The sequence below is a fragment of the Pimephales promelas genome, chromosome 9 (assembly GCF_988280905.1).
Source record: "Pimephales promelas chromosome 9, fPimPro1.hap1.1, whole genome shotgun sequence".
Classification (NCBI taxonomy): domain Eukaryota; kingdom Metazoa; phylum Chordata; class Actinopteri; order Cypriniformes; family Leuciscidae; genus Pimephales; species Pimephales promelas.
In genome coordinates, this window is record NC_142777.1 from 20456278 (window position 1) to 20475509 (window position 19232).

At 38.9% G+C, this 19232-nt stretch overlaps 1 protein-coding gene across 6 annotated transcripts in view; it reads left to right on the forward strand.

Moving 5' to 3' along the window:
- The window catches only part of tenm2a (teneurin transmembrane protein 2a), a 330820-nt gene that overhangs the window by 258195 nt on the left and 53393 nt on the right, over positions 1-19232 (forward strand). The gene's annotated exons all lie outside the window — the stretch shown is intronic.

The window sequence follows — 19232 nt, forward strand, 5'->3', positions numbered from 1 at the left end:
TGGCTGTAGCTTTTCAAGGTTTTTGTATTGACTGTGATTTAGATCAGATATTTTTAAATCAGACACTATAATGTAAGCGACTATTACATTATTGCATCATCACATTTTAAAATTATCTCAGAGACTAATTTGTAATGAACACTTATAACTGTACAAACAGTTGCTCAGCAATAGCAATAAGCAGAACATTTAATTCCACAAAGAGATTAAGTAGGCTATTCATCATTAGATTTGTGTGTGTGTGTGTATACTGTATATGTGTGTGCATATTTTATCCAGATGCTGCTCATTATGGAATGTGCCTGAGGAGAAATGTAGAAATGTTAGCTGATGGGCTGTGACTAGATCTCACCTGTTACATTGTTAAGATCTGAATTATTAAAAACAACGATCGCCTTGTGCTTTATGCATCTAAGGTGGCTTAAGCCAGCTGGCTTAATTCAGTGTGTATCTTAAAAGGACTCTGTCTTCTACGGAAGACCATTTCTGCCACAGAGTGAAAAGATTTAAAGTAATTTTGAGATAAATTTAAAACAAGACGTTTATATGCACCCAAATAATGCATCGAATTGATAACTGCTATGCAGTGTTAATTTTGACTGAAAATTTTGATTTAGCTCTAGTCACAGTCATTTTTCTAAATGCCATTAAAATCAACCCACTTATGATAAAGGAACAGGCACATGGTATTTTCAATTAATAATCGGCCTATCCATTATTTAAAACAACTTACATACAACATTCTTAATTCTTTCAAGCATATATCTAAATTTGTATAAATTAAATATAGATTAATCCTTATTAAAACTATTAAAGTAGTAAAGTCAGTCAAGAAATGATTTCACTTTAAGGCCGCATGCATGGATACATTACACTGACACACATCAGATATTTTTTTGTTTATGTGAATATTTGCCAAAATAGCAGACTGATCTCATGAAATTGCGTGTATGACATGCCAATTCGTATTTCCATTTTTGGCGTGCTATCAACATGCAGAATCGCTTTTCAGCGTGTTTATGAATGCCGTTGACTTAACGTTATTACTATATAAATATATGACCTACCCCAACCCCGTCCCTAAACCTACCTGTCACTTAATACCATTTATGTGTCTTCCCCTACCATCCTAGGAAAAAAAATATCACTCCCCAGATGTAGATCTACATTTTGCTTTGTTTCGCTCGGACATTTAACGTGTGTACATACACGCGGAATCACTCGGACATACACGAGGATAGCTCAAAATGCGTATAGATAGCACACCACTTGACTTGAAAGTGATGTGTATGTTTACGCAAAATTCATGATGTCATGTTGAAAATACACATTTTGACAATTTGTAATGTTTTTTGTTTTTTTTTATTCAAGCACGAAAATATGTGAAATAGAGATGAATTCAGTACTTGTGCTCAGAGGTGTGCACAGAAAACATTCTCCAAGATGTTTTTGACATTTTATAAGACGTGCAGCAAATGTATGCCACCTTATGTCCCGCCGGGTAAATCTGCATGTTACAATTCAAATGTGTGCATCTGCCACGCAGGTCATCAGTTCTGACTTTATCTCTTTCCAAAATTGTCCCTCTCTAACATTTTCACCTCTTTAGTGGGGAAATCTTATAGGCTGATTTATTTTTGCATTGTTTTATTTTTTGGCTTATTAAGTAAACTACATAATACAGTATACTTGTAAATAAATTATTCACTTCACGTATTCATTTACTCAATGGTTATCCAAGTCAACCTAAAGGCAAAGTCAACCTCTTATTGTGGAGGACTCTTGATATGCAAAGCATCGCCATGCGTCTTTAACCTTGCACTGCACATTATTTTCAATAAGGCGTCTCTGCTTTGTCTTTTGTGAGTGTAAGTTATTGGATAATTGAGAAGCGTTGGCCTTCCCCTCACACCTCACGGAGCACCGTAAGGACCCCCAGTTGAGAGTAGAAATGAGTCTTCGCTCTTCACACTGGATGACTTTAATAGTGAGGGTGTGAACAGCATGAGAACTCAAGAGAAAATGTGCACTCTTAATGAATATCAGAGAGAAAGTGAGACAAGGATAAAGGCACAAAGACAGACAAAAGCGGACACAGAGGAAGAGGCTGGCTTTCTGTGGCCTTTATTAGAAGCACACCTGGGCTGTGGAGTTTTGCTCTGGCAGGATGCCTCAGTCCCCTCTGTGTCTCTATTTAAAAGCCCCAAGCAAGGGGCAGATGTGTCACACGGACCCGCATTGCCCCTCTTCTCTCTGGAGACGCCACTCAACAGATGGGGCAGTCAGCAAGTGCAGGAGTCAGCACAAACGCCCTTGTTCTTCCTGCCTGCGTCGCTGTACGTGCATTCAACTACCCGTCTGCCTTTCCCATGTCCTTCAGTGCTCCGCAGTCTTTTGTGCTGTCTGAAACTCGGCTCGATTATCCCGCTCCAAATAACACTACACAGAAAGCCAGGGGACGGATGTTTCCGCATAGAGGCCTCAAAAAATGCTTGGACAATTTTATTGCAATTGAAATGAACTGTTTTCTATTTTAATATGTTTTAAAATCGAATTTATTCCTATGAGGGACAAGTGGAATTTATTTTAAAGATATCTATTTTAAGAAGTGTATTTTAAGTTTTAAATCTTAAAACAGATGTTAGTAGAACTTTGTTAGTTAATGTGATGATCTACATATGTGGATGAATTAAATTAATTAAAAGTAATTTTAAAAAATATCTCAAAGTGAAAAGGGAAGTTAAGAATGACTAAAGCATCTGGTTTCATTTTTTGCAGATGCATAGGCGGATTAACCATATGGTCACCAAATAGTCTTATTGCGGATTGTCTCACTGTGCAGATGCCGCTAGAAAAATTCAAGAAATTAAGACATTCAACTAAATATATGTATTTGTTATTGTTGGTGTCCAAACACATCAGATAGTAGTGACTTCTATGACAGCTGTATATTGTTTGAAATCTGAGGTCAGACTTTTATTTTGGTCTGAACAGGATTCATTCCAGTGGGATGATTCATTCAATAAATGTATTTACTTTTCTAAAGGTAATTCTATCTGCACTGTCAGCTTTATTCAGTTGATGGAGGTCTTAACTGTCAGAAATTGGCCCTGCTTAAGCTGTGTTTATGGACTTGTTCATATTTGTGTGTGTGTGTTTGTATATCAGTACATCCCCACAAACAGATAAATGTGCCACTGCGGCATTTTCCCCAACACAGACGTGGCTGCTCATCCGCTGAGAGATGCCCAATCTCCCTGGGAATGGAAGGAGCGTGCAGGGGAGAGAAAAAAGTTATTTTTATTTCCGCATTTTTTACTGGAGGCCTGAAATACTCCTTTTTGCTGCTTTCTCTTTGGGGATGGATAACTGTCCCAGAACGGCACCGTAGCCCCTGAAAGCCTAAATTCGGCACCAGGAGAGGAGAGCTCACAGATGCTTGTACTAACACATATCAGCTCCCCCTGGCTTACATTCATACACACACAGATGTGCAGAGTAGTTATCTCTGAGTAAAACAAAAAAAAAAAAGAGAGACAAAGAGTAGCATCAAGATGAGATGAGACAAAAGAGAAGAGTCATTATAACCTGATAAGATGAAGACCTGATGAAATGAGTTGAGATACAGAAAAGGGGATTAGACAAAATGACGCAAGCTGAGACCAAACAAGAAGTGATACGTCAAGATAAGACAAGAAATAGAGATGAGATGAGAAGCATTGAGACAGTAGAAAAAGATATAGAAAACCAAATTAAAGTGAAAAGATGAAAATATACAGTATAACATGAGAAACCAAAGAGACAAATTAATGAGAGCATCAAAATTAGATAAGACAAGAAAAATAGAAATTACCCAAAAGGAACAGGATGAGAATTAAATAAAAGTCTCAAAACAAGATACGAGAGTGTTGAGAAGAAATGAGACCTGACGAGAATTCATGACAAGGGGAACGACATTGTACAAAATAACAAAAGATGAGGCCAAATCGAGAGGAGAAACATAAAGATGACATGAGAAACAAGATGAGAGAAACAGGCATAAGAAGAAAAGTGAAATATTGAGAGCAGAAAGAAATGAAACAAAGATGAGAAGAATATAATTAAATGGAGATGATGGGATTAGACAAACGAGAAGCGTCAAGAAAAACAGAGATGAGTCGAAATGATAAGAAAGGAAATAAATTAGACAAATTAACACAAAATGAGAAGACAAGCAGTAAAGAGAGAAGGCAATGTGAGATATAGAGATGAGACAAAAACATGACGAGAAGAGAATAAAAGTGTCAAAACAAACTAGAGAGGAGACATGTTACATGCGTTCATGACATCACTCTCAGCAGTGTTTTGTGAGGCTGTTACAGCAGGGATGGGGTTGCTAGGAGACAGGTGAGCGGACCTGATGCAAAAGAGAAACAGGTCTGTCATCATGTGTTGTGGAGAAGACAAACGCTCAGCAGCTCCCTCGCGGTCTTGTCTGCGCTAAAGACTGCTTGATTCACTGGCCCAGTGTGATCAAAGAGAGGAGAGGGAGATAGAGGGAGAGTGGACAGGGGCAGATGGAATGTGTAACAGAGATAACAAGGTTTAGACTCCATCGGGCTTCATGTTGATTCCACAGGCTGCAGTCGGAATGGCTCGGAGCCCGGTGAGGGAAAAACACGACATCAGGCCAGCAACAGGAAGATGACGACTCACTTATATGGCGCTCTAAAGCAGCTAAAATGCATGCCGTAGGCAGCAAGTCAAGCATACTTGGGTAGACCATTTTCTTCGATCAAATTCTTCTTGGTCCTGGAACTTCTTAACAATCAGATTTAAGGGTGAGGGTCAACCGTTATAGGGTTTGATTCCTTGAACAGCAACCAGTCCTTGTCCACTGATTCACTAAGGGTTATGTTGAGATTAGGGTTAGCACATACATGCAGGGCTTGACATTGACTTTTTTGCTCACCAGCCACTGTGGCCAGTGGTTTTCCTGCTCAGCATTTTCACTGGCCACAATACTCACCAAGACAGGCAGTTTGACGCTATTTTGTTTTTTATTTGACTGTTTAAGCGCAAAAAGAACTCTAATTAGTACTGAGAAGCTGTGTTATGTGCTCACACCCAAAGGCTATTGAGGAAAATGATGCGCAATCCTAAACCGAAATTCAAGCCCAGTAACGGCAACAATAGTCATCCGGAGCACATGAAACGAGTGAATGAGGGAAGGCTGGTTTGTCAACTCGTTGTCAGAGATATGGAATCGTGTATTTGCAGAAAATTAGTATTGGAAGCGTTTCAGATATTTCAGTATCGATATATTGAAAAAATCTAGATTTTAGAAAACGCCCCATTGCACTTTATTATTTCACTTAATTATTTCAGATGCCTTTTTAAAAGACTGCAATAAAAAAATAGTAGGAGTAATTGTGTTACACACCACTGCTGAAATTCACCCACATTTGGGTTAATGTCAAGCCCTGCATACATACAAACATACATAAATGTATATATGAAGAGTTCGGATGTGGTATATTTAGAGTTCAGATGGGTCATTTTTTTCAAGCTTGTATATTTAAGTTCAGTAATTTCGCTTAAATGGCAATGAAGATTACCTATTAATTACCAATTAAGTGAAATTACTAAACTTAAATATAAAAGCTTGAAAAAAATGACCATTCTAGAAGAAAATTTCAAATGGCATTTAGAGGCTTTTGCATCTAAACTCTTCATATCAAAATTACCACATTATTTTTTAACAAAGAATTATTTGTACCATTTGCATTAAAGTTATATATATATATATATATATATATATATATATATATATATATATATATATATATATATATATATATATATATATATATATATATATATATCTTAAACATATATATATGTTTTAGTATTTTTTATTATATTATCTTTAATTTATTTAAAGGGGTGGTTGATTGCAATTTCGCTTTTGTCATTTTTAATAGTGTGTAATGTTGCTGTTGGTGCATGAGCAGTATCTGCAAAGTTGCAGCGCTAAAAGTTCAATGTAAGCAGAGATATCGTCTTTTAAAAATCAGGAAGTTTAATGCCTACAAAAATGACTTGATTGGGACTACATCTGGGTTTTAGACGTCACTAACCCATACATTTGCATTAACCCTCCTTCCAGAATATGCAAAAAAGGGCATTGTCATATTTCTGCAGCTGGTCGAATGTGTTATGTTCACCCAGCTGTCAGGTTTTCTGTGTTCGGGCTTCCCACGGATGTCGTTGTTCGTTAACAATGGGTACAATTTATGTTTGATTATGTTCCTGAAAATGACGATAGTAATTTAGCTCTCTATGCTGCGCATTTTACGAAAAACAGCTTCCAGAATCTCCACGAATTCAATGCCGGATTCAACAAGAAACTGTTACTAAAACATGAAGCAGTTCCAACTTTAAAACCAGAGGGAGCAGTTGTTGGGCCACAACCTGTAAGTAGGTTAAGACTTAATCATTTTAATTATTTGCATGTATAATTTCAGACGTAATGTTTTAGTTTTATCAAATGCCAGCGCTGGCTTTAGCCACCAGGATATTAGTGATGCTATTTTATGACAAACGCGTACAAACATTTTGCAAATTACCATTCAGAAACGTTTTGTAAGAGCCGTGTTCGGGGAGGACTCTTTTCGCTTTCTGGGTCTGGCTCAAACTGATACTGCAGTATCGACATCATTATTTGCATTTGACATGAACACCACATGCAAATTCGCCCTTAAAGGTAATGGGCATGAATTTTCCAGACAACGTGCACTACAGTTTAGCCAATCACAACACACCGGCCCAAACTAACCAATCTCAGCCCACTGCCTGTTTCTGGGGAAGTGGTTTCATAGACTCAGGATGTAAACCGGTCGTTCAAATGACAGAGGAGAAAGCGGCTTACAATAAAGGTGAAATTTATGAAAAATAAGACATTTTAAAAAAGAAAAACCACAAATGCATGTTTATTGCACCCCATAAACACAGTCATGCAAAGAAAAAAAGCAGTAAACCACCCCTTTAAACTATTAATATAAACTTATTAAACTAATTATGAATTATTAAATTATTATAATTGCAAATGTATTATTATTATTATTATTAGACTTTATTGTCCACCTTAGTGGAAATTTGTCTTCAACTTCTCAGAACAAAAATACATCAGTGACACCACATTTAAATTTGCATTACAACACACAAAATATTTATTGCTCAATTTATTAAAAAAAGTATCACAAAGTATACTTCTATTTGTTTTTATTTAGTTAGTTCCAGAACCAAAAGACTCTAGTAACTTGTCCACTTCTGAAAATATCATGCTGCTAGATCACCGTGCATTTTCCGTGCGCACCAGTGTCCTTGAGCTGGGAAAGTTGTGCGTGGGTATGGAGATAGTGTGTGGTGCATATGTGTTCTGTGTCACCTCTGTGTTGTGCGGATACTGAGGCAGCTCATACATCAGTGGAGACAGGCCGTGCGGTGAGTGTCATGGAAATAGACAGAAGACAAATTTGCTTGCTCGCTCTCTCTCTCTCTCTCTCTCTCTCTCTCTCTCTCTCTCTCTCTCTCTCTCTCTCTCTCTCTCTCTCTCTCTCTCTCTCTCTCTCTCTCTCTCTCTCTGTAGCTCCTTTTCTCTGTATTTTTAGCAGCATCATCACTTCCCTTCATTGCCCACCAATGACTCAAATGCTCATCGCCACTCTGGGCCGTTGACCTTCACGCCAGCCGATGCGTGCACCTCCATCCATAACACTCCGCTGTCTGAAGCGTTATTGAGTAATCAGAGCCGCTTTCTCTGACCGCATGCCGCAGTGTTGGGGCGGTCTGAGAAGTCATGCAGCATCCTTAAACATCACCGCACTACCACCGAAAGAAAACACATCGATTGCCTAAGACAGTTTTAACTTCCTGATGTAGCTTAGAGGTCTTAAAGAAAACATAAAACAGCATTAATTTCCATAATGTGATGCATTTTGGAGTGAAACAGAATGTTCACTTGCACATTATGTAGGGCAGGACTTTGTTGTATTCATCAGGATGTTTTATTGGATTGTGATTTTTTTTTATTGTTAATATTGTTTTTCACAACCCACAAGGCTTTTATTCAGCAAAAAAGAAAAGTCATTTCAGAGGCAAATTTATTACATTTTCATGCAAAATAAATGTTTATGAGTAATGCAAACTCATGGATAATGCAAAATAACAACATGGACATCAAGTTAATACAAATTAAATGAAGATTCTGTCATCATTTACTACCCTTATGTTATTCAAGCCTGTGTGACTTGTAACTTTGTCTTCATAAATCACAAATGGAGACATTGTGAATAATGTGGTTGCTCTTTTTCATGATTGGGAAAAAGGTGTGAAAGCATCATAAAACTTTCATAAACCTAACACATCTCTACCGTTTAAAAGTTTGAGGTCTGTGAGATAGTTTTATTGTTTTTGAAGAACTCTCTTATTTCCAACAATACAGTAAAATTGCTAATATTGTGAAATAATATTGCTATTTAAAGTAACTTTTCTATTTATTCCTGTGATGCAAAGTTTTCAGCATCATTACACCAGTGTTCAGAGTCACATGATCCTTCATAACACATGAACCTCAAGAACCATTTCTTGTTCTTATCAATGTTGAAAACAGTTGTGCTGCTTACTGCTTTTTTTTCAAGAAAATTGTAATAGAATAATATTATTCATATAAATCTTTTGTAACATTATAAATGTCCTTACTATTAGGCTACTTTTGATTTAATGCATAAAATATACTGACCCCAATTTTTGAATGGTAATGTAAGTCTTCTAAAAGCATGACAGCTTTGCATGAGGATATTAACTATTCATAAACATACACATATGGTGCACTTTTATGATGATACTGAGGAAATGAAGTCATACAGGTTTGGAATGGCATAAGGGTGAGTAAAGGATGACCAAATTAGCATCAAAGTTGCAAACAAGATGAAGAGTGCTGCTGTGTTTAGTTATATGTGTGTGTGTGTGTGCACGGGCATGCGTGTGTTAGACGAGCAGCTTTATTCCACATTGTCATTGTGTCTCTGAGGTGACCTCAGCATGTCATCTTACGGCAGTCTTGAGGGACATAGAGACAGTGAGAGAAAGAGGAAGCTGGACTTTGACACTGCACCAACATATGGTACATAGGGATTGGGAAGCATATGGCGTGTATGGTGTATTCCTGGTTCGGGAGCAGCAGGAGTTGTAGTCTGGAAGCTGGTGACTCGCAACAGACTGTTTTAGGTCAAGAGAAGTCGCACCAAGGGTAAAGGGACACAAGTTCACTTCAATACGGCGGTCGGGAGGGGAGGGTGTTCGCGCTGCCACACATTAGAGCGCAATATCTCTCTAAAGAGGAGAGAGTGCATGTGAAGGATCTTCTCCTCTGCTCATCGTTGTTCTTGTCAGTTTTGATTGATGTGTTTCATTTCTGGCACGGTGGTCAGCCGATCTCATGCACACGAACCCCCTCATCAAGTACTAATGTTAGCAGCGCTAATATTAGTGCACCACTGCTCTGGCTGACCCGAACTGTCCATCTGCAGCTGGACTTCCTCTCTTTTCATGTGTGTCCCTGTCTAACAAAGGGGCTTCTCTGAAGTAAAACTTTCAGTCTGTAACCTCTATCACTGACTGATTGGCTTCCAGCACATCAAGCGGTGTCAGTAAAAAGACACGATGACCCTTGACGACCTGCAATAAAAGAGGCTCTTGAAGGTATTAGATTGATTTCAGCTCAAATACTGTTTATAATCATGCCATTTGAAGTGGTTGCATTCGCTGATCACTGTAATCAATGATGCCACATGTGGCGAGTCTTTGAGCTGGACATGAGGATGTGTTCTACTTTAGACTGGAAAGAAAGAGAAAACAAAGGTTACTATTTCATATCTGCAAAGAGAATGATGCAGTGCTGGCATACAAATAAACAATCTCCATTACAGACATCAAGGATTTTCTGATCTCAAAGGAAAGAAAGGAGGATGTAAAAAAGTTGGATATAAAAGATGAACAGTATGAAACTGCATCAAGAGAAAGTGCTGATATGATCTCACCTGGGACGTGCGATAGCGTCGGACCCCTGAGTGCTAGAGACAGACCTGAAATACGTCAGAATGTCTCGTAATGACACCAGAAGAAGAGACAGAGATTGAGGGAACGAGGGAGGCGGCCATAATGAAGACAGAGAGATAGGCCGAGTGTGTCTATCTCCGTGTGCCATTGATCTAGCTCGTGATTTCAGCTGCCTCTCATTTCCTGTCGCTAATGTGAATGGATGAGCCTCTAGGCACAACACACACATACACAGACTGCATACAAAAACAGCATACCACAAGCTCCTCTCTTTGTGTCTTCATAAGCAGGTTTGCAGATCACCAGCCATTCCTCGTCCCATTCCTGCGCTGTATTGAGCTCGGCACTGAAAAACTCCTATCAGATGTGTTTGTGGCTCTGTTTCTCATATACCGTCTCTGTTTTTCTTTAAAAATGAATTGGGGGTGAATCTCATGAAAACTGTCAAGATGTCCAGTTTACATTTGACCCCATATCAAAATAAATAAGAATGTGTGTTGGTTTTGGCAATGAAGCCTACTTTTAGTACCATTTGCACTGTTTTGACTTTTTTTTTTAGAACAAATAGGCAAATTTTTCATGGAGTTCTCAAATGATTATTGATTTTGGTACTAGACTGACAAAATATATTTTCACTCAGTACATGCTATTACTGTGCGCATATAGCCTAAATGATAGATTTAATGCATGTTTGTGTTCTGAACATACAGTATGGGGCAAGTGACGAACAACCTTTGGAGTGCAGGCAATGAGCTTTCAGTTGCATCATTTAGTTGGGTTAGGCCCCTGGAGGAAGTGTGTGTGTATTTGTGTGTTTGTGTGAGGATAGTGCTTCTCTGATGGATTAGGATGGTATTGATGGCTGCCTCGCTCATTAACTCTGTATTTGAACTTGCCCCTCTCTCAAGAGACATAGACCAAGGCTCTAATGAAACACACATACATATATACACAGAGCCCATGGGAAGCTCCCTGTGCTTTGTAGTTCCATTTCAAAGCTTTTTGACCAGGCTTCTTATTGCCATTGGCCCTACCTTGTGGCCCTACCCTATTCCATTCCCCGCTCCATAAACACACAAACACACACACTAAACACCTTTCTGATGTAGTCCAGATATTACTGGAAAAAAAGTGATGTATTCAGGTATGTCCATTTATGACTGATGTCAGTTGGACTTTTACAATCAGTGTTGGTTTATTAGTAACATGTTAATATTTATTTAAAAGGCAATTGTTAATTTACATTTGCATAACTTTTTCTTACCATCAGCTGACAGACTTGCAAACATGAAATGGCAAACTTTGCTGTGTTTGCCCCTGTTTTCAATATGTGAAGTTTTGGCTCAAAATACCCCACAGAGTATTTGCTGACTCGTAGGTCACGTGACAATGACAACATTGCAATCCTGATTGCATTCATACAACATTCCTACTTTGAAGTACATAGCTTATAACATTCATGAAGTTTGTTACTCATTAATGTAGTGTCTATTCAGACAGTATGATTTTGGAGCTTGAGCTTGGATCCTGTTTTCTTTAACCTTGTGTAGTTTTGTTTTATTAGGATTAGGGTTGGTATCTGCCTCATTTGACTAGCTTCATTAGCATATTCCTATTAGAACCTATGTATCCTATGTAGCGTTAGTAAGCTAAGTTGTTACTGTTAATGTGTTACTGTTGGAAAGGGGTGAGATTTTTGTTCTCTTTTCTTTTACCGTAGGTTTCGTAATTACAAATTGCAAACCAATTACAAATGCCGTACAGGATAGTCTCAGCTTACAATTAGTGTCCTAATTGAGGTCAGTCTTGTTAATTTAGCAGTAAATTAGAAGAGTTAATATGCGTTTATTATGGAGGCCAAGGGAGACCGCAAAAATAAGGTAAGGGAAAATTACCTTTTAAGTAATATGAGGTCTCTTTTGCACTCTAATTATGGCTGTGTAATATGTTGAGAAGAGGTGTGTGTGTGGATGGAGGGATAGGATGTCCTGGTTTCTGCCGTGTGTTGTGGTATGTTCCCTCACACATACAATGCCTGTTGTGTTTTTGTGAGATTGCGAGATTCTCTGTCGAGAATTGCCAAGTGTGTCGGAGAGCATTTTCCCACATTCGTTGTTTGCTGATCAGACACATTTTAGCAGGGAAAGCACAACTCTGAATTCTCAAGAAAGTGCCTGTCAGAGGAACTATGCAGATGAATTGCACATGGACACTCAAGCCATGAAAATAATAGAATTTAGATGCATGCCACTTATAGTTGTGGAAAGAAAGAAAGAAAGAAAGAAAGAAAGAAAGAAAGAAAGAAAGAAAGAAAGAAAGAAAGAAAGAAAGAAAGAAAGAAAGAAAGAAAGAAAGAAAGAAAGAAAGAAAGAAAGAAAGAAAGAAAGAAAGAAAGAAAGAAAGAAAGAAAGAAAGAAAGAAAGAAAGAAAGAAAGAAAGAAAGAAAGAAAGAAAATACACACACACAGATGAAGATATGTATACAGAGATGCTTCTTCTTTATGAAAAATGTATTTGCTTGCCTACAGAGAAATTCATGCAAGAGCCCAGCCTATATATAACATCTGTAGGGAAATAAGGGCATGTATTCTTTATGACGAGCAGATATGAAGACATCTCTTTCCTCATGTTTACTTCATATTTAACATCTTAGGAAGCAATAGTGCTTATAAAATGTGTGGCCGTGTGATTTATTTTGGTTTCTACTGCAGCTGGTCCGCACAGACTCGGAACTCGGTAGAAACGCCTTGCATGGCTGAAACCGACGTCGGTGTATGAATGGGTGAATGTGAGGCAATATGTAAAGCGCTTTGGTGGCCATTGGGTCTGTGAGAGCGCTATATAAATGCAGTCCATTACCATTTAACGTGATTATACTGTCAGCCATTACATCCGTTTATTAATAGATATTTCCCCCAAAAATGTAAAAATGGATTCAGATTCTGTGTGTGTGTGTCAGTGGCGGCTGCTGGTCTTTCAAAGAGGGGAAGCTCTTTTTTCTTCTTCTTTTTTTTAAACTCGGTGTGGGGATGGTGAAAAGAGCGAGGACTCGATGCAGGGTTGATGGGCTTTATTTTATTGATAAAAAAAACAAACAAAAAAAAAAACAAGGGGAATATATTTGGAGCAAAAAAGGCAGGTAACGAGGGAGGACAGGTGGAGCAAAATAACTAATAATCAGGAAACAAGATGGGAGTCGACACAATGACAGGAAAGCACATGACCCATGAAAAAAATTAAAAAGCAATTGTGCTCACACAAAATGAGACCTGAAGAATGATGTGAACACTCATAAGACGCGTGTTCACACAGAACATGACAACATGAAAGCACACAGCTTGTGTAAAACACAAGCACAAGACAAAACATGACATGAAAGCACGCGGCCGATGTAAACACAAACCATGTGCCACACAATACACAACACACTGAACAGAGCGAACACGACAAGACAGAACGCTAACGTTATGCATGAGTACGACCATAAGGTCATCCTGTGCGCTCACAACCGAAAATGCATGTCCGAAACCCAACACAAAACTGAAGCCAAACTAGACAGATGTGCCGTGATTCAAACACCACGCCCGCACATGTAACAAGACACCTGACATCGACGGAAGAAATGTGGGAATGAGGTTGAACTGTGAAATATCTGATGAAAATTGCAAACACTAAGAAATATGTTACAGCAGTTCGTCTTTCGAGTAAAATACACAAAATCCGCAACGAGACTGAGCTCGAAGTCTTTAAACTAGCTTCCGCGTCAGCGATTGTTTTATTGGGTGAAATCGTTGTCAATCAAAAGGAGATGCAATGCTCCAATCATCACGCGGACGCCCGGACGCCAGGCCAGCCCACTTCCCTATTCACCCCAGAGACGCCCGGCGTCCGTGGGCGGGACATAATCGCAGCATTTATCCAATGACCATCTAGTTTAAGAGCACTGAAAAAAACTGTTCAAAGCAGCCCCATTGAAGTCAATGGCTCTGAGCTTCAACGGGGAAATGCCATAAGAAAATGCATGCACTGTGACGCGCTACAGGTATGCATGAAGGAGATCAAGTCAGCCGACCTGCTATTTGTAGTGTATTCTGAACGAACTCGTCTTTGAGATTACCGTGTTCTAACGCATTTTTACTCAATAAAATGTTAACACAATAGTACACATTTGACCATTATTTTTTTTGACTTTATAGGGGAAGCTGAGCTTCCCTTGCAGTCTTAAAGAAATCTCCACTGGTGTGTGTATCTGCTGTCCACTGTGTTATTTATAGCCATGTCTCGGGGTGAGGTTGGACCTGGTCATCCACTCGCATGTGACTTACTTTCCACTCGGGCCAGAAGCAGCTCAGCCAACACCAGCATAGTACACAGGCATATGGATCCGTTCTAGCAAAGAGAAACCTGCCACCTGCTTATGACTGTGTGTGTGTGTGTGTGTGTGTGTGGTCACAGAGGTCTAATCGGTGATGACAGGTGCGGCTGAATCATAGAGGGACATCTTGCCAGACCTACTTCAAAATGCACATACGTCCACTGACTTTCTCTTTTTTGCGTCTCCCGCTCATGCACACAAATAAACAGACAGGAACTGCCAAGAGCTTCCTCCAGCTCTCTGTCACGTAACTGTACCTTAAGGACAACCTTAAACCCATTTCAGTGGCCCAACTTCACACTTGTTCTGTCTCTCTTCTTCTTTGCATTCTTTGTCTTTCCATTGTTCCCTCGACGCATTATCTCTCCTATTTTTCCTTGCTCTATCCATCCCTTCTTTCTGTCTGGTAACCTTGTAGCGGGGCTGTTGTCATGCCAAATTTTGAATTCTGGAATATTCCAGCTGTAAACATCTGCCACTGTAATTATGGTGCAGACAAAACAGCACACATGCATACATGTATATACACATTCAAAAGTTTTTTTTTTCTTAAATTAATCTAACTATTATCCATCCATCCATCCATCTATCATTTGTACAGGTGAATTATACATCAACACATCTATATTATGCATTGATTTATACAGTTTTAATCATACACATCTCCTCACAAAGCTTAGCCTTTCAGTGAATATTCATCAGGAGACTGAGAATAAAGCTATTATCTATAGCGCCTGATCTGCACACATGCGTAAAATAGCAGACAGCTTAATGTTGTGCAAAATTTGCGTGAAGACAGAAAAGGAGATCACGTCCTCTGCTAAAACAACCGTTCATTTTAACGTCAGCGACTATCGAGCAAGCCATCAGCTTTGGTTCTCTTTTCCTCTCACGCTCTTTAGATTGGTCTCATTCCCTCGCTGTTGTATTGAACACCCGTCACCTCATGCAGTCAAGATTTAACTCAATATTACCTACATCTTATGGAATTAAGATAATGTATGTACTATGTTATGATTGCACTGTCCAGTTAAATGCAACCGTTGCAAAGTCTGCAGTCTGAACACTTTACCTCAGAGCATCTGTTAACTGAATGAATTGAGAATTTCACCTGAAAATCCGATAACATCAGCAATTTTCATTCAAGCAGCTGATTTCTGTAAATGAATGTAAAACTAAATGTATATTGCTGCACAGTGTGAAGTCTGTATATACATTAACCACGATTTGAGACAAATAAATGTAAATTTAATATAAAACTTTGTAAATCGCGCTCTGTGGCACGGCAGGATTTTGAACAAGGTCCTAAGCCGCAGTTGGGCAGATGCCGAATGGTGCCGCCAGTTTGTGTAATTTACACTAATAGAGAATGATGTGTTCAAATTTTATAAGACATGGCACTGCACGACGTGGCGCTGCGCTTTTCGTTCGGTGTGCGACCATGGACAGTAAAAGAAATGGACACAGCGACCCCATTGATTTCAATGGAGAAAATTGAAGCCCATTAAAAGCTGATATCCAGGCATACTGCGCAAGCTCAAACTAAGCCTGTCACGTGAGCAACCTGTTTGTCTTTTAGTAGCTGTGCCGAGTGAAATCTGAATAATTCCCTTCCGAATCTCACAGAGACGGAGAGAGTGAGTATTAGCTGTCCATGATCACACTTTATGACTCTCTATGGGCTTCTCCCTTGACTTTTTGCCTCCACGTCCCCCCCCCGATTGCCTGCAAGTTTCTCCTTCTGTCTATAAGGTAATTTCTATACTGTGCGACAGAGTCGATTCGTTATGATGCAATCAGCCTATTTTTACAAAAACTGCTTCTACGGGGCCATAACGTAAGATACAAGGCAATAGAGCCTTTTATACATTGTCAGGTTTCTTTAGAAATAAATCATGGACAAAAGGAGTCTTTGGACATCTTAGATGTAAAGTCATTCGCTGTCAAAGTGACGCCAAAATGAATGGGAGTCAATGGAGTGCTAACAGCAGGTGATATGGTTCCTCACCCTCCTCACCCCCTCATGTGGTATTTTCCACTGGGCAGCTCGTAGAATATTTTGATGAGATAACCTTTCACCTTTTCAAAATGGCGGAGAGCGAAGCGAGAGTCATGAATGGTAAAAATATGTACTATTCATGATCTAGAAAATATACAGCATATTATTTACCGTTTGAGTTTTGATAAATCATTGTCTTGCTGTAACAGATGACTTAAGCAATCTAAAATAGTTTTAGCTAAATAACAGGTCTGGACCTCCATCTTTTTACCACATTACGACAACAAAAGCACTTGACACACACAACACACTGGTAAATACCAGTTCACAAGTGGAAAATAGCATATTTTCCCTAGCACATGAATGCAATAGGATGGATTGCCCCCTTGTGTGCGACCCCTTTTAGAAAATGGACAGTGGCCGACTCAAACTATTTACTTGATAATAAAGCCGTAATATAGCCTTACTGTAAAGTAGGATATCTTTCAATTCAGGACAGTGACACGTCTTACAAATAAAGACAGGATTGGAGATCAGAAGTTTAACTGACACGTAACCACGTTCAGAGGCATTTTCATCCGAGAAACGCTGTGATTGGTGCATCGGATATGGAGCATGGAGCAGGCGACTGACAGTGACATAACCAATCACAGTGTGACAGACTCTTCACATAGCACTGCAATGTTTGATTTTAAATGAATGTAGCCCTACTGGCAGTCTGGTATTTTCCGTGGGTGCCGCGGCATCGGCACCTATGGCTACAGTTAATCTGTCTGAGTCCCGTCTCTCGATGCTTTCAGTTTATTGTAGTTCAATAATTTGTTTGTTAATTATTTAATCTGTCCAAAAATCTGCATCCAGTCGCTATCGACACACACCATCAGAACAGAGAGACAAATTAAGATATAGAGATAGATAATGAAGGACAGGAGGTTGAGGAAGATCAAAGGAGTGAAAACGTTGGAGGTGAAGGAGTAGATTGAAAAGCACGGAGAGAGGACTGGAGGAGAGAAAGGCTATCTCCAGTGTTTGCTCCAGACCGTCTGAAACAAATAAAAGAGCTGACAGAGACAGCAGACACACACTTAGAGTGTCAGCGCTTTCCTTTAACTGAGAAAGAGGCAGAGAGAGAAAGGGAGAGGTTTAGAGAGAGAGAGAAAAGGAAAGGGGGACTATGAGCGCAGGCAGAGGGGGAGATGGAATTTGACAGAAGAGAAAATTGATTTTCTGGGATGAGATTTAGGTGTCATAGGCGAGCAGAGGGAAGGTGAGAAGAGGGGCGGAGTCACTAAGACAGCATACCTGTAAATCTCCACCTGCTGGATCAAAACCACAAAATGCAAAGAGAGAGAAAAACAGGCAGTTTATAATGACTTAGATGAAATCAGAAATTGTTCGTTTTCAAATAGATTTAGCGATTTCCAGTAACAGACAGTTGACGATGTGATGTGTTAATGAGCAATGACATGATACAGCGCCTATCAATCAGAGTGCAGAAAGCGATCCACTACCTGAAGCAGATGGAGACTGAAATCGTGTTGCAACACCTGCAAGAAAACAATAGCACAGCAACTTGGCAACTTCCAGCAGTTTAATCGTTCTTAGTGTGAACAGGGCTTTACAGAGCGAGACAGGCATAGTGAGATAACGAGTGATGAGGCTTTACAAGAGGTTTGTGAAGTCTTACCATGATAGGAGGAATGTGAGAGATGGAGATAGTTAAGGAGAGGGTGAAACCGTGAGGAAAGAGAGAGGCAGCAGAGAGATATAGGTAGAGAGAAGTTTGTGAGAATGGGAGAAATAGTTTGAAACAGAAAGTTAACAGTCCGACATGGAATTGAATTGATCTGAACTGAATTGAATTGAATAGGGATACCAAGGTAGAAAGTAAAGTCCGAAATTTGCATCCCAAATTTCCGCACTTTAAAAATAAATATGACCTCATATTTTGTCAATCACGTTAATACTGCCTCCAAAACTTTCATCCGTAATAAAAAAATAAAAAAATTTAAAAAAAATCATTTGGATGAGGTTCGATTTTCTCCGTTTAACGCTTCTGTAGTAAGTTTTTTGAATGGTGTTTTGAATACAGAGAGAGAGTGAGAGAGAATGAGACAGAGAGATCGTTTGAAAGGCAGAGCGAGTGAAACAGATAAAGATAGAAAGAGTGAAAGAGACTGTCAGCGAGAGAGAGGTTTGTGAAATCCTGCCATGATAGGATAAGGGTGGGAGATGGAGATGGTCATGGAAAGATAGCTTGAGATAATAAGGAAGCACTGTAAAAATGAATATGGCAACAGATTACAAGCAATATTAATACTTAAATTGAACAAATTAGAATTGAGTAATAATTAATCAAATTATTCCTTAAATGTTAACCATTTAAAATGAGTAAAGTTTAAAAAAATTAACAAAAATATCTGAATAACAGACAGATGTCAAAGATTAATTAAGAACTCTTTTTTTTTTTAATTGTTGACATTGAAGACACCTGATGTTAACAAGCAGAATCACTGAAGGAGAAAACCTTCATTTTAAAACAAACCTAAAACAAACACGGATCACCAAAATGGTGACTTAAATGTACGTTTTTGGGAGGTTTGTTTTTGCACGTTTTACTCATTTTAAATGGTTAACTTTTAAGGAATTAATTTGATTAATTATTACTCAATTCTATTGTTAAATTGAATTAATAATATTGCTTGTAATCTGTTCCCACAATTTTTTGATTAGATAAAGCGAATTCATTTTTACAGT